The following is a 13,495-nucleotide window of genomic DNA, read 5'->3' on the forward strand; positions in this document are numbered from 1 at the left end:
AACCACATCACGATATCTTAGTTAGAAGCACAAGAAAATTATCGACCCAGTTTAAAGTTATACACCGCAACTCATACTCCGGCACTTCATCATGATAGATGTGACTCCCACTGTATTTTTCCAAAATTTTCATGTCACACGCAGGCTGTTGAAAGGCTCTTGAAGCTGGTTACCGATGCATCTAAAGCAGTTTGTGAACCGAAATATCGAGACGGCTTCATTCGTGCTCAAATTGCTTCTCGGCAGTTAATGCCAACATTTGAGTCTAAACGTGACTTTACTCACTTCAATTTGTAATTGTTTATTATATTGCTTGCAATCTTTGTATGTATAAGCGCATAAATTAATAGGGAGTGACTTTGCGAGTGGGCCACCTGTCAACTCAGTCATATAAAGTTTAAGCTTGTGAGTCTATTCTCGGCCATCTGATGGTGAATGTTAATAGGCGTTTACCTGTTGGAACCGCGGGTGGTCCATCCGCCAAGTCACTTTAAAATTAATTATGCTAAAAGAGGGTAAAGTCAAAACTCTTAAGCACACACATTTTCATTGTATTTGGTGTTATATTAGAACCTTTTGCCATGTCTACAGAGCGAGTTAAAATAGAAAAAAAATTTGCCATGCAGTTCTTGTATGTATGAGTGCCTAAATTTGTATGACGCGGGGGGAGGTCAAAAACTTGTTCAAACCTCTTTGATTTTGTACATTGTGTTTTTGTGATATATTGGCAACTTTTGCCATATCTAGCTAATTAAAATTGAGAAAAAAAGTTTTTTTTGTCATTTTTGATCCACCCTAGTAGGCGTGGTTGCTGAAGGAAAGGCGGCCGAGAGAAAGGAACAGGCCATCATACTCTCGTTAGTGCCCAAGCCAAGGCTTAAAATAATGAAAACGTTATCTTCTCATCCCCAGATGCTTGGATTCAAGTATGAGACTCACCTTTAACTTAAAATGAAAACTGACAAACTTTAATAGAAATCCTGAACGAAAAATCCGCTTCACTTCACCTTCACAAACAAATAGTAGAATACTCGCTATCTTTAAAGACAAATAAAATATACTTAACTGAGTAGTATACTATTAGCTAAAATTTTGTGGAGCATTTAATATTTTTTCGCTCTATTAAAGCAATTAGATCCAGTTTTGTTGTCTCTTTGTCAATTATTTACCAATAGGCCTATAACAAACAAACCTTTCGATTTATTATTACTCTACTTGATGAATTATGTAGCAGCACACTGTCATCAACAACAGCAGGTACTATCAAAGGCGCTTAAGATAACTATAAACTCATGTTCTTACAGTAGATGGCTTAACATCTTGCAAAAGTTAGCATAAGCGTTGAATTGAAGCAGCTTAGGCCTAAGGACAACGTTTCAAGAAATGTATCACCTCGGTCGAGTAGGCTACTCAGATTTGGAGAATACTGCAGCCTAAGCGATTGATTTGATTGAATCTATTCTCGAAGTGAGAAAGCTTTTTGAGAGCTTAATCTTGGAAGGTTCGCATAGCCTTCTTGTAATGGTCTTCAAGCACCGACGCAAACCCGGTTACAGAATTTGACAGAGTGAAGTTTCCAATTGGTAAAGTTTTATTGTCTGTGTATTTTCCATCCAATGGATATGCTGCTGAACGGAGAGTTGTCCTTGAAATGTGTTGTTCAAGCGCACACCTCGAGAGTTAAACTAGCGCCGCTTGATCCTGCAGTTCTTTCTTTCGTAAAGTTTGTAAAGTCAGGCACCTTACCAACTGAGCTATCGGAGCGGACAATGTATGATTAACACAATGTATAAGGATTTTCAAGAATGCCAGAAATACCCAAGAACAATAAAATATTTTTCAAGGACAAAGAAAACTTTCAGTTTTAATAAAAAAAATGCAAAGGCAGTCCTTGGTGCTTAAAAATGTCTGTCAACCCTAGATTACGATAATTTGCATGGTTAAGATTCCATCGCAGGATGGATACCAGTGATTTTAAGAGTAACTTACATGCTAGAACTGTCGGCCGCATGTTGTTCTCGCTATTGATTCCCAAAGCGCATCATATTTTTCGGCTAATTCTATATCTACTGTGCTCTGTACATCACTGTGGAGATGAGACTACACCGCATAAGCATTGCTGTTTGCTAAAGCTTGTAATGAGTTGACATGAGTGAAAAATTTCACCACTTAACTTTCAAGTCAAGTGCGTGACAATAATTTTTATGGGAACCTACTTAGCAATAATCGTAGTTTGTTTTCTCAGTAGTCATCACCATTCACTAATCGTTTGCTTGGGATCAGGTAGACGTGAGATGTCCATCTAATTTCCTCAAGAATTGTTGGCTGGATTGTTAAATGATTTATCACCAAGCTTTAATCGTAGAATGAATAAAAAAAGGTCAGTAACTTCTCAATTACATGAAGCTCTGCACAAAGTGCTGGTACACTCTTCTTTTTCTTAAATTTTTAATCGAGGATTTGGTGCTTCGTGAAAACTTGCTATTTGTCGAAAAGTATTTTTGTGGATTAGTTTAACTTTGTTTCAATGCGTTTTCATTTGCTAACGCTCAGTTTATACAGTCAAGTGAGGCCCAAGTTTATGGTCAAGTCAGACTTTTTTTATTCGATTACTCAAAGCAGTTTTACACAATTTTCACAATATCGAGCAAAAAAATATCGGAAAAAAAATTAAATGCTTGTAGCCTACTGTACATAGATAAAATTTGATGAAAACCGCAACTCCTTTATCAAATCTGAAGGTATGTCAATCAGATTTGGATCAATTGCACAATTTTCATTTCAATTAGCCTACATTACAATTTCACCATAAGCATTTTTAACTATATTATAATTACAATGTTCTAAAAATTTCAAATTACAATTACTGTTTAATACATTACATTGTTAATACCTTACAGGTTGATTTTTTCAAAGACAAATAGAATTGCATTTGATAAAGATGAGGTTGCAATGTAGAAGTCCCTTTTGAATCCCAACTGGCGGCTCAACAAAAGTACTGATATCATGCGGCAATTTACCAGATGTAATTGTAATTTATACAAGATTTATTTACACAAAAAAATATCAATTACATGAAAACGTGTAATTAATTACATTCAAGTACAATTACAATTGTAATTGATCCAAATATGCTGTCAACTGACATAAAAGCTCTTCCACGTTCAAAGTTGTGTGAGCGCCTGACATAACATACAAAGAATCCTCAAAATCAAGCGGCGGTGGTTCGACTCTCGGAATGTATGCTTGAGCAAAGTATTTCAGGGCAGTTTCTCATTCAATGGCATCTAGTAGATGGAATACTTTACACACAACACTTCAACAATCGGAAACTTCACTCTGTCGACGAGCCTGCGTCAGTGGTTCAAAGCCTTTACAAGTAGGCCAAAGCGAAACTCTCGGGAATAACTTATAAGAGACTTTCTCAGTTCGAAGACAAAGATTCCCTCAATCGATAATAAAACGTTATGAAATAATAAGCAATTTCCGATTCAACAAAAGCTAGCATGGTAGTTTAATATACAGCAGAGTCCCTTGGCGTATAATTAAAAAGCAGTTGATTAAAATATTTAAGTTGTTACAAAGAAATCTTTTCATTGAGAAAATTGATAAGCGGTTGATCGATTCATGCTCGCCGAAGTTAGCTTCCCTTCTTTGCAAATAAACTCACTAGAAATAGCTACAGTATATAGTTAAAGTGGTATATTATGGAGCAGTCGTGGGCCTAGAGTAAACAGTTTCAGCCGATTCACATTTCCAATCTTGGTTAAATCGAAACCGTAGGCCATTTACATTGCATTGTGGCATCACACTGTGAGACAAAATTCATTTCTCAATGCCCATTATGATAAATCTTGGGTCATTCAACCTTCCACTGCTTTTTTTTTCTCTAATTCACTTTGCTGATCGCTATCAAGATTGTGATGAAGTGGAAAAGTATCACGAGCAAACTTGATGAAATCATTGAAGCATTTCCACCAATCGCAGTTCTTCCACGTCTGCTTGTGATGATTCCATTTCCTTTTATAGCATTTCAATTGTTGGTCGAACATCAAGAAGTAACACAAGAACTGAAACAAGAAATATTTAAGGAACTGATAGGCCTACTAGCGTATTAATCATGCCAGCTTTATGCTACGTGGCTGAACTTGATAATAGCCTTAGGTAATGAAAGTGTTACTCAGTAGCGGATCTCGAAAAAAAATAAGGGCACCAGAGTTTTAACAAAATAAATTTTATAATAATAAAACAGACAATGTGAAAGCTGTGGATCAAAAAAACAAAATAGCGTGGTAGGGGGTATGGAGTGCTTGCTCCCAGCATTCTTTCATGTCGTCAGACTAATAAAATAATGGCGTAACTCATTTTTTCTTGTTTTGAGGCCTAATCGAAAAAAACTGTCTACACGGTTGTTTTTATCATATTTATTGTACAGTTAAACGAAAATAGCATGTCGACACAAGTACAATGAGCATGTATACTTTGATTTGCTTCATTTTGCATCCCATAATGTGCTGGGATGACTTAGGCCATTTTCCGAATGCACAGTCATGACTTAGGCCATTTGATATTTTGAGTTTATCAATATGAGTTTTTTGACGGTGACGTAATAACAGTAATAATACGACTAGAATTAACAGGAAAATCCCTAATGTAATAGCAACTCCATCTGAGTTATATTTCATGCCAGACTGCATATTTCGCCTAAAAACAGAGTTGGCAAGACAAGCTGAATAAATTATCAGTGATGAGGCAAATTATCAAAAAAGGAGTGACACCCTGTTGACATAACATGTTTCATAGATTGGAGATCATTGCATTTCCTCAATTTGATTAGAAGATGGCTTGAAAAAAAAGAAATCCATTTAGTGTCGCCTAAGTTTATTTGTGACCGCTGTGGCAGATCCACCCACTGTGACCGCTGTGGCAGATCCATCCACTGTACATTGTTGGGATGTGGTCTGATCCTGGCATTCTGGATGGTAATTTCGTAATCTCTCGTTGTAAAAATGTCGTTTACCAATTTTCGCTCGATATATTGTGCATGCTATCGCACTCCATTTGAGTGTGACCAGCCACGAGGTACTTCTGATTAATAGTGATGCCATGCTTCCATTCAAAGGCACAGTAGGCACTAGAGACATTAGAGTTTCTATTTTGATATCCACACCCATCACTCCACATAACTATCTCCTTCAGACCGGGGCTTCCAGAAACTACTCGTTCGAAATGACTAAACTGCAAGAAAGCGAATAGCCTACTTCATTGCGTAAATCACCTTCTGTTTTATTCCAAATAGAGCAATAAGCATCTTTTGATTGAAGATTGAATAGTGTAAAATTGTGTACCTGCAGCTTGGTTTTATAATACATACTGTTTGCTTTAGTTTTGGGATACAGAAGTACAGCCTGTAAATCCATTGTCCATACGGATTTTACTGTGCTAGCGGACTATTTGTCTTTCGTCTTCTCATCTCAAGCTTCATTCTTCAACTTGATATGGTCATCGTATTGTTCCTTGGTAATAATACTGTATTTGAATGAAATACACACGTCGCACTGATCCTTATGTGGTCTGAACAGAGCACCCGGCATCCCGTTGCAACCAGTTCCCCTGAAGCTGCACGTTTCGATCTTATTGGACCGCAGTGGACATGGAGCTGGCCAAGAGTGTGTGCGTAGCCCTCGCGTAGTTACGACCACCTTAAACAACCATACAAGCAAATGCCTTTGTCTCAATTTGGACCTGAACCAAACAAAGCCCAATGGCAATGATATCACGGGTAACGGGGGCAAGCTTGGTAGAGTTGGAAGCCTCCAGCCTAGTTTCACACATTGGCGGCGGATCTATGATGATTGTCTCCCAGTGCCTTTTTCCCACGTCTTTTTCCGTCAGAGACTGGACCTCTAAAGCCACATACGACATAACCATCCAAAGCCAAATTCAATTTGAAGACAAACCAATGCTCGGACACAAGCTGGAGCCGACGATGAGGACGGAGAAGTTCTCATTATGAAATACTTTACTAAAATAGGCTGTGCTCAATGATCATGTTCCTAATGATTCAGCAATCAGCAAGCTCTTTGTATTGCCGATGAAGTTGGATTATGGCAGTTTCAGGGTACAATAATTTCTTCTTTCTGTACGTTGTGATCTTTCTACAGTAATGGGCATGTACAGTAATGGACACTACGATAGGCAAATCATTGAGAAATTTCGCCAAAAAGTTATATTCCTCTTTTTCCATTTTAGCACATTTACCTACACATAAAAGTCAATTCAAACATTTTGAAATCTATGTTTTTCTATGTTCTCCTCCCATCAGTGAAACTCAAGAATGATGGCGATGAACCAACAATGAGCTTATAAAGTTGCAAAGTGTGATATTAAGCTGAGAATTAATTAAGTATCCAACAATGGCTTTCTACAATAACCTGCCATGGATGCAAGAAGATTCCGAGAAACGGTGCATTGAGAAGATCTGACCTGTATCACAGTGTGTGGTGATAAGTCGCATTACCAGAGTGCTAGAAAAATGAAGCTTCTCAAAGGAACAGAGAGAAAACAGATTGATTTAAGTAGGGTAGTTACTTGGAAATGGCCAAGATTACGATACATAGAATAGAAAAAAACACAATTATTTTGTGCTAAATTAATCGTCTAGACTTGTGATGAAGTGGAAGATTTGTTTCTGTACAATTTTTAGATCGTCGTCTTCTGACCATCTGCTCTGTTGGAGGAAAGCTTTACTTCCAGCAAACGATGAAAAAGATTTATAAAATGGCCTAAGTCATGCGTTTGAGTTAGGCCATTTGACATTTTTACGAAAATACCACTTTCTCATTAACGTAGGTCTTAGAAAATTATATGGCAGATGCGCTATATTTTAGAGACCTACAAAACACTAATATCTCAATTTCGTCAAAAAGTGAGTTACGCCATTATTTTATTAGTCTGACGATGTGATCAAGTGCAACATTGCTCATTTACATCTCAAGTGTCGTAGCCTATTTAGTAGATATTTTTTACAAACTTAATCGCATAATGTAAATCAAAAGCTATAGCCTAATGAAAAAGAACTACAATTGTACTTGACTTCATCGGCACTCAAAATGGGTTTGTGCAAAAGCTTGAAAAGCGAAAAAGCTGAGAAAGTTTTGAAATGTTTTTGGCGCTTTTAGCTGTGGTTGACTGCACTGACTTGGACATTATTTTATCAACTGCAAAATTGAAACATTTTGCAGATGGCAGAAATGAATTATGAGATAATTTTCCAAAATTTCTATTATTGATATGGAGCTGTTAGGAAAGTCATTTTCAATACCACTAAAATATTGTGATGACTGACAAGGTTATCCCATGCAATTTGAAAAGAATGTTTCTGCGAAAATATGTTTGAAACTTTATCAATTTGCAAGTTGTGGACAACGGTGTGTATTATTTTCCTACCAACGTATCGGTAAAGAAAATGTATCAAAATATTGCTGCCTTTAAGAGTGGTCAGTTGTATGAAGCAGAATGTTTGTCATCAGTAGTACAGATTAGGAAACTTATGAGCTATTTTCTTGGCCGCATTACTGTAAGTTGGCGGGGACCAGTTTTCCATTGGATGGAAGGGTTAAATGGGCTGTAGACCTATGCTATGTGTCTTTCAGCAGTAGGCTAAGTATTCATTCAAATCAGGACTTTCTTTTTTCTGCAAATAAATGACTCAAAACTGTTTTAGAATTATATACCTACGTTGAGTGCTTCTGCAATATTTAAATCAATGTGTGTTGATCAACAATGTTTGGCAACAAAGTTTTCATTGATGCGTGATTGGAATAGATTAATAGCCTAGTATTACGACATTAAATGTGTTTCAGTGGTTAATCTTCATCAACAAATAGTTGGCTACAAAATTTTTCGGTCATAAAAATGGCTAAGGAAGAAAAAAGGTTAAACCACTGCTCTATACTTTAGTAGGTCTATTAGGCTATAAACTGTAGGCTATATTAGTAGGTAAGGTAACCCAGAGCTAGCAGATTTCTGCTGTAGTGTTGCTTGTGTTTGTTGTGGCTATTCTAGACACGTGACAATCAATGAACAAACTGTTTAGCTTCACTTCGGCGTTGTTTGTGTCATAGCTGATGCGCCTTTGATGAGCTAACTTCTGGGCTTGTAAATTTTGCTGGATTTCTCTGTGTCGCACTTAATCGATTTATCGTCTTAAAAAAATGTTTTACGTTGTCTGCCACAGCAAGCAGCCAAGCACCCATCTCAAGGAAATAATAGCATGAAAGTTTTCATATTCTTCGTTCTAATAAACTGTCAGAGGAATTTTAGCACTGTTAAAGAATGTTTTAAAACGTTCACACATAAGTCTATACTCACTTGATGGTGTAAGGAGTTGTTTGTTGCTTTTGTACTTCTGCTAGAATTTGATCACATGTTTTAGCAGAGCATTCTCCATTTTGTACGCACCCACTAACCATAAATGGCACTGCAAAACATATTTTCATATGCGGTGCTATGAAATTTGATGACAAAATTTTTAAAATCAATAAACATTTTACAGTTGCGCGAAGAAAATAAACAGTGAGCTGCTTGATTGATGTTTAAACTATGGAATAGCAGAAACAAAATTGACTGGGAAAAGAAGCAACATGCGCAAGAACTTTCTTTAGCGAAAAACATAAAAAAAACAGTTAGTTAAACATTATCGAATAAATAGAAAGAAATTGTGGGGCATCGGAAGATGTTAGTTTTTTATAAAAGAATTTATAGGCGGCGTCCAGTATTAGGCTACAAGTGAGTTGTATGTTTTAGGCCCAAACTTAACTATGCAAGCTTGAAACAGATCCAAAACCATAAATTTATTTCAACCCTTATAATAGGCCAAGCAATGAAGTTTCTGAATTAAGCCAGTTGGAAAAAAAACAACTTGGCGTGTGCAAGAAACTATAAAATTTTTGAAATTCAGGATGAAAGAGCTGGTGAAACAAGTAAAGGCATTCAAATACTTTGATTTGACAGTTAATGAAAACATAACAAGTGATGAAGACGTGACATGGATAATTGGACTAGGCCTACTGTGTAACTGAAAAATGCGAGGAAATTTGAAACAAAACTTTATAAACTAGCTATGTTGTGTGAAATGAAAATAGTAATAATACTTTTTTTTTGCTTTTTGTGATTTTTGCGAAGTTAATTTATTAATCCCCCAAATATGCTTCTTCTGGTTTTTGTTAATCATTTCACCGGCGCGCTTTACACCTCAGCTGTTCTTTATTTTACGTCTTTGTGAGCGACCTACATTTTTTGTGGAATAGTACTTTGTTTAACCCTATCTGTAGCGACACGTGGTTTTATGAGGACGCCCCACTTAAATAGTGAAATATTTCACAGAAAGAAATGTGCTAGAAATGTGAAATTTCTTGACTTTTAGTTTTTATTCTTTGCGAATTTTCTACACCTAAACTGGTAATTTTTTTACCTTCCTGCCGTTTACAATAAGCATTTCGGCTCAGGTGACTAGACATTTTCGTGCAATGGTAGTTATAGGCTATCTATGTTAATGTTAGTGCAATATAAATGGTAGTGCAATTACTTCGAAATGTAGAAACGTTCACAAAGGTCTTATATTAATGAGCACAAGTAATTTTTTGTTGAGTTTAGTTATAATTCAAAAATTTCAATTTTGAAGCTATTTTCGGGAAATTAGAATAAAAACAGACTTTCTGAAGTTTTTTCATCTCAGACAATTTATTTCAATAAACTCATTGAGTTAAAATTTAATTTCTATACGCACAATACACATGGCTATTACCATGTAAAATACTTTGGTCCTGCGATTTTCATAGCTCCTGTTATTAGCGATTAATTAGCACGTGCTTTCCGCGTACGAAAACAGCTCGTAAGATAGGGTTAATTGATTATCACGACTAAAGTTTTAAGTTGGTTGAACCTTTGAAATTAAGTATTCTGATTTGATTTTAAGACAGAAACGGTGACCTTGACAAAGACATAGGAAGAGAAACGCAAGTGGGCGAAATGAAAATGCAGCTGTACTGTTCTCTGGGATTGACAAAGTTGGACTGAGGGATAAATGAGATTGCGAGGAAACAACTACAAGGTAAGCTGAGAGAGACACCAGTAGATGGTTAGAACAAAAGCTGACTGTATTGAGAGATGAAGATTATGTCGGATAAAGATTGGGACATTTGGAACTTGGGATACCAAAGTGAAGACCAAAGAAAAGAGGAAGAGGCTGTGTTGCAAAATAAGTTGAAATAAAAAAATGAAAACAGAAGACTGTGACCGACATCAGCATTCAGCAACCTCACTTGAAGGGAAATAAAGTCCGAAGAAGAAGAAACGTGAATAGGCCCACAACATGTTTATTGTCATCGCGAAAATATTGTGTTTTTACACGAGACTAGTATCCAAAAACGCGTTGAAACCACTGATCATTTGCGATAAAAGTTTACTGCTCATCTAAGTGGGCATTGTGACATATTTCCTGCTTTTAGGGGTTAATGTGGTTTAGTTGTGTCGCAGTTCCTGATTTACTGTACAATACTTCCACAAGGATTTTGACAAAATTACTCTCAACAAAAAATTTGTCAAAAGCCATAATTTGACAAACTTTGACTATTGAAAAGTTTGACTTTATTGTCAACTTTGACTTTATTTTGACCTATAAAATTCTTATAAACAGTCCCCTAGGTGCTGAAAACAACTTTATTCTTTAATTCGTGGATAAACGAGGTCCTTATAACATTTTGACTTTATTGACTTTTGCGGGCCCTACTTATCACTGATATTCACCAACATGTAGGCTGTATTTCTTTACGGGTAACATTTAAAAGCCTGCTGGGAACTGGCAATTTTATGAAGATTTTTTTTCTCAATATCCTACTAATGTAGTTGCTTGTAAAATTCATTTGGGCAAAAATGTCTAGTTATTTGAATAAATCAATTCTTACCATAAGTCTTCAACATTCTACCAGTTTAGTAGCTTTATAGTGTTTCATTTTGTTTGAAATACATTAACATGGCAATTAACATTTTGTTTGAAATACATTAACATTTTTCTTTGAATGTAGCAACGACAATTTTGGAAACTTTTGTAGCCTATTTGGTATTGAAATTTGGGCAGAACGTTAAGTTTCGATTCAACATCTGCAGAAAGTAAGATAGGCTACATGTAGGCCTTAAGCTTGGCATTTTGCGAGCTGAGGTTATCTTATTACAGATATTCATTAGGATTATACACACTAGCCCACTTTTCTTCATCGGTAGAATTTTGAAACCTTGCTGGCGCTGGGTTCTGGTAACCTTATGAGTTTTTTTTTGCTTTTTTGTATCCTATTAATGTAGTTGTTTGTAAAATATTTGAGCAGAAATATTCAGTTATTGAATAAATCAATCTTACCATGAGTTATATGCTATGCTCACAAAACTTAATTCCTATACTACGAAAATAGCTTAGATTAGGCTATCATTTTTAGATATGGTCAAACAAGGCATTTGTTATAAACTTTCAAAATCAACAGTTGCGGGACCAGATACAGCCTACTCCACTTCAGTGAGCGTTTAAACACAGCAACTAACTATAAGCCTGCACGAAGTGAAAAAGTATTTTAAATGAAAACAATTTGTGAACTTTTCAACATTTAATTTCATGTTTTTGTTGGCTACAGTTTAACTGTTTTCTATAAAAACGTTTTTTGTATTAACTTCTGTTTGCCAGCCCTAGGGTTGATATGCTCAGATATTTAATATCAATGGCACAATATTAGAGCAACAACAATCAAATATAAACACACGTGTTATGTTGTTTCGTCATCTGATTCAAGCAGTTAATGCAGTGGTAGCCTAATGTAGACAGTGCTGTTGGTAATGTTGGTCAAAATGTTTTGGCAAAGACTGAGTTTGAAGTTATTACCTGAAAATGAAGTTTATTATCTGTTAGAAGAAAATCAATTACCTCAATCAATTACATCAATTACCTGTTGAAGTTATTACCTTGAAGTTATTACCTGAAAGTCATTCAAATTTAAAATTTTATTGTTGTCAAAACAAAAATGCTTAGTTGAAGTAGCCTAGGTTGGCCTATTGAGTTAGGCTACAAGGCCAATAGGCCAGACATGCAGCTCAAAACAATACAAAGACAGTAGGCTAGCCTAAGAGCAGAAAAATTACTTTTTAGTTGAAGTAGCCTAGGTTGGCCTATTGAGTTAGGCTACAAGGCCAATAGGCCAGACATGCAGCTCAAAACATTACAAAGACAGTAGGCTAGCCTAAGAGCAGAAAAATTACTTTGTACGGATTAATAGGAGCAATTTTATTACGTCAATAGTAGCTACTGTCTATATTGATTCTAAAAAACTAAACCTGCAGCCAACTGCACTGAATTGTAACAACTAGAATGCCTAAGTAGCTATGTCAAATGGGTAGGCCTAGCCTACTGGGTAGCCTATAAAACAAATACCAATTAGGCTAACTGGGCCTAGCCTAAAAATAACATTATTTCGCTCATGTTAGATTCTGAAGCACTATAAATTTAAACGACTAACGAAGATCATTTTTGTAAGTGACCCAAGAATATAAATAAAATTCAAAATTACCACCATGTCGTCTCAATGCGGCTACCCTGTGCAAGTAGCTGAATAGTAGCCTAATTAGGCTACGACAATCTATATTTTTTTTAACTTCCTTGACTTTTTTTGCCGCTGCTAAACACACAGGCTTAGACCTCTAAATTTTAAAGTTTTTGGTTTGATCTAGCATTGAACTGAGATCTGTCAATCTAAAGTTATTTACTCTATCACTTGAGGTGCATATAGGCCTGCGTGATAATTGAAATCTAATAATGGTAAAAGTAGGCCTACAAGCTGAAAAAGAGATCCTCATCAGGCTTCAGGCAAAATAATCCTTCACTAATGTGATCTCCTAGAGCTGTCAAAGTAATTCTTTAAGGTCGAGTTCAGATATTCTGTTTACTGGTCTCGAAAACAATCTGCGGGTTTAGGCGATTTGTAGGAAGTTTCTTGAAGATTTAAACTGATTTTATGTTTTATCGACAGTCGATAGGCTTCGAGTTTTAGCCCACAGCATATGAATGTTTTAGCATTGCTGTACGGTTAAGCTACACCAAATTGACTTAATCTATGCTGCTTTCAGTTGAAGGCTAGATTATAATTGATGAGAATTACGAATTTCTTACTTTCAGCCCAAGGCTATTTATGACCGTAAAGCAGCAGCAAATTTGAAATAAACTTTGATATTAACAGATAATTTCGCATGTGAATTTAGCAGTAGGGCTATTTTGTTATAAAAAAAATAGTGATTTCCAGAGAGTGTTCGATAAAACCACTAGCCTAGGCCTACATAAAAAAAGAGCAGCCAAAAATAAACTGAAAAGGGTGCTTTCAATACAAGTGCCCAAACATCTGTAGCCTAGTCTTTAAACTTACCGTAGGCTACTGCAAAGTTTTTCGTACAAAACTAA

At 36.0% G+C, this 13,495-nt stretch overlaps 1 long non-coding RNA gene across 1 annotated transcript; it reads right to left on the bottom strand.

Annotated features, from left to right (window-relative positions):
* Positions 1-3,015: 3,015 nt before the first annotated feature.
* On the bottom strand, positions 3,016-12,125 carry LOC145781414 (uncharacterized). Its single transcript, XR_014290735.1, has 3 exons — positions 11,994-12,125; positions 8,374-8,482; positions 3,016-4,070 (listed from the first exon to the last, which is right to left on the bottom strand). It is a non-coding gene; the product is annotated as an uncharacterized LOC145781414 (long non-coding RNA).
* Between the last annotated feature and the right edge of the window lie 1,370 nt (positions 12,126-13,495).

The sequence above is a fragment of the Aplidium turbinatum genome, chromosome 12 (genome assembly GCF_918807975.1).
Source record: "Aplidium turbinatum chromosome 12, kaAplTurb1.1, whole genome shotgun sequence".
NCBI classification, from domain to species: domain Eukaryota; kingdom Metazoa; phylum Chordata; class Ascidiacea; order Aplousobranchia; family Polyclinidae; genus Aplidium; species Aplidium turbinatum.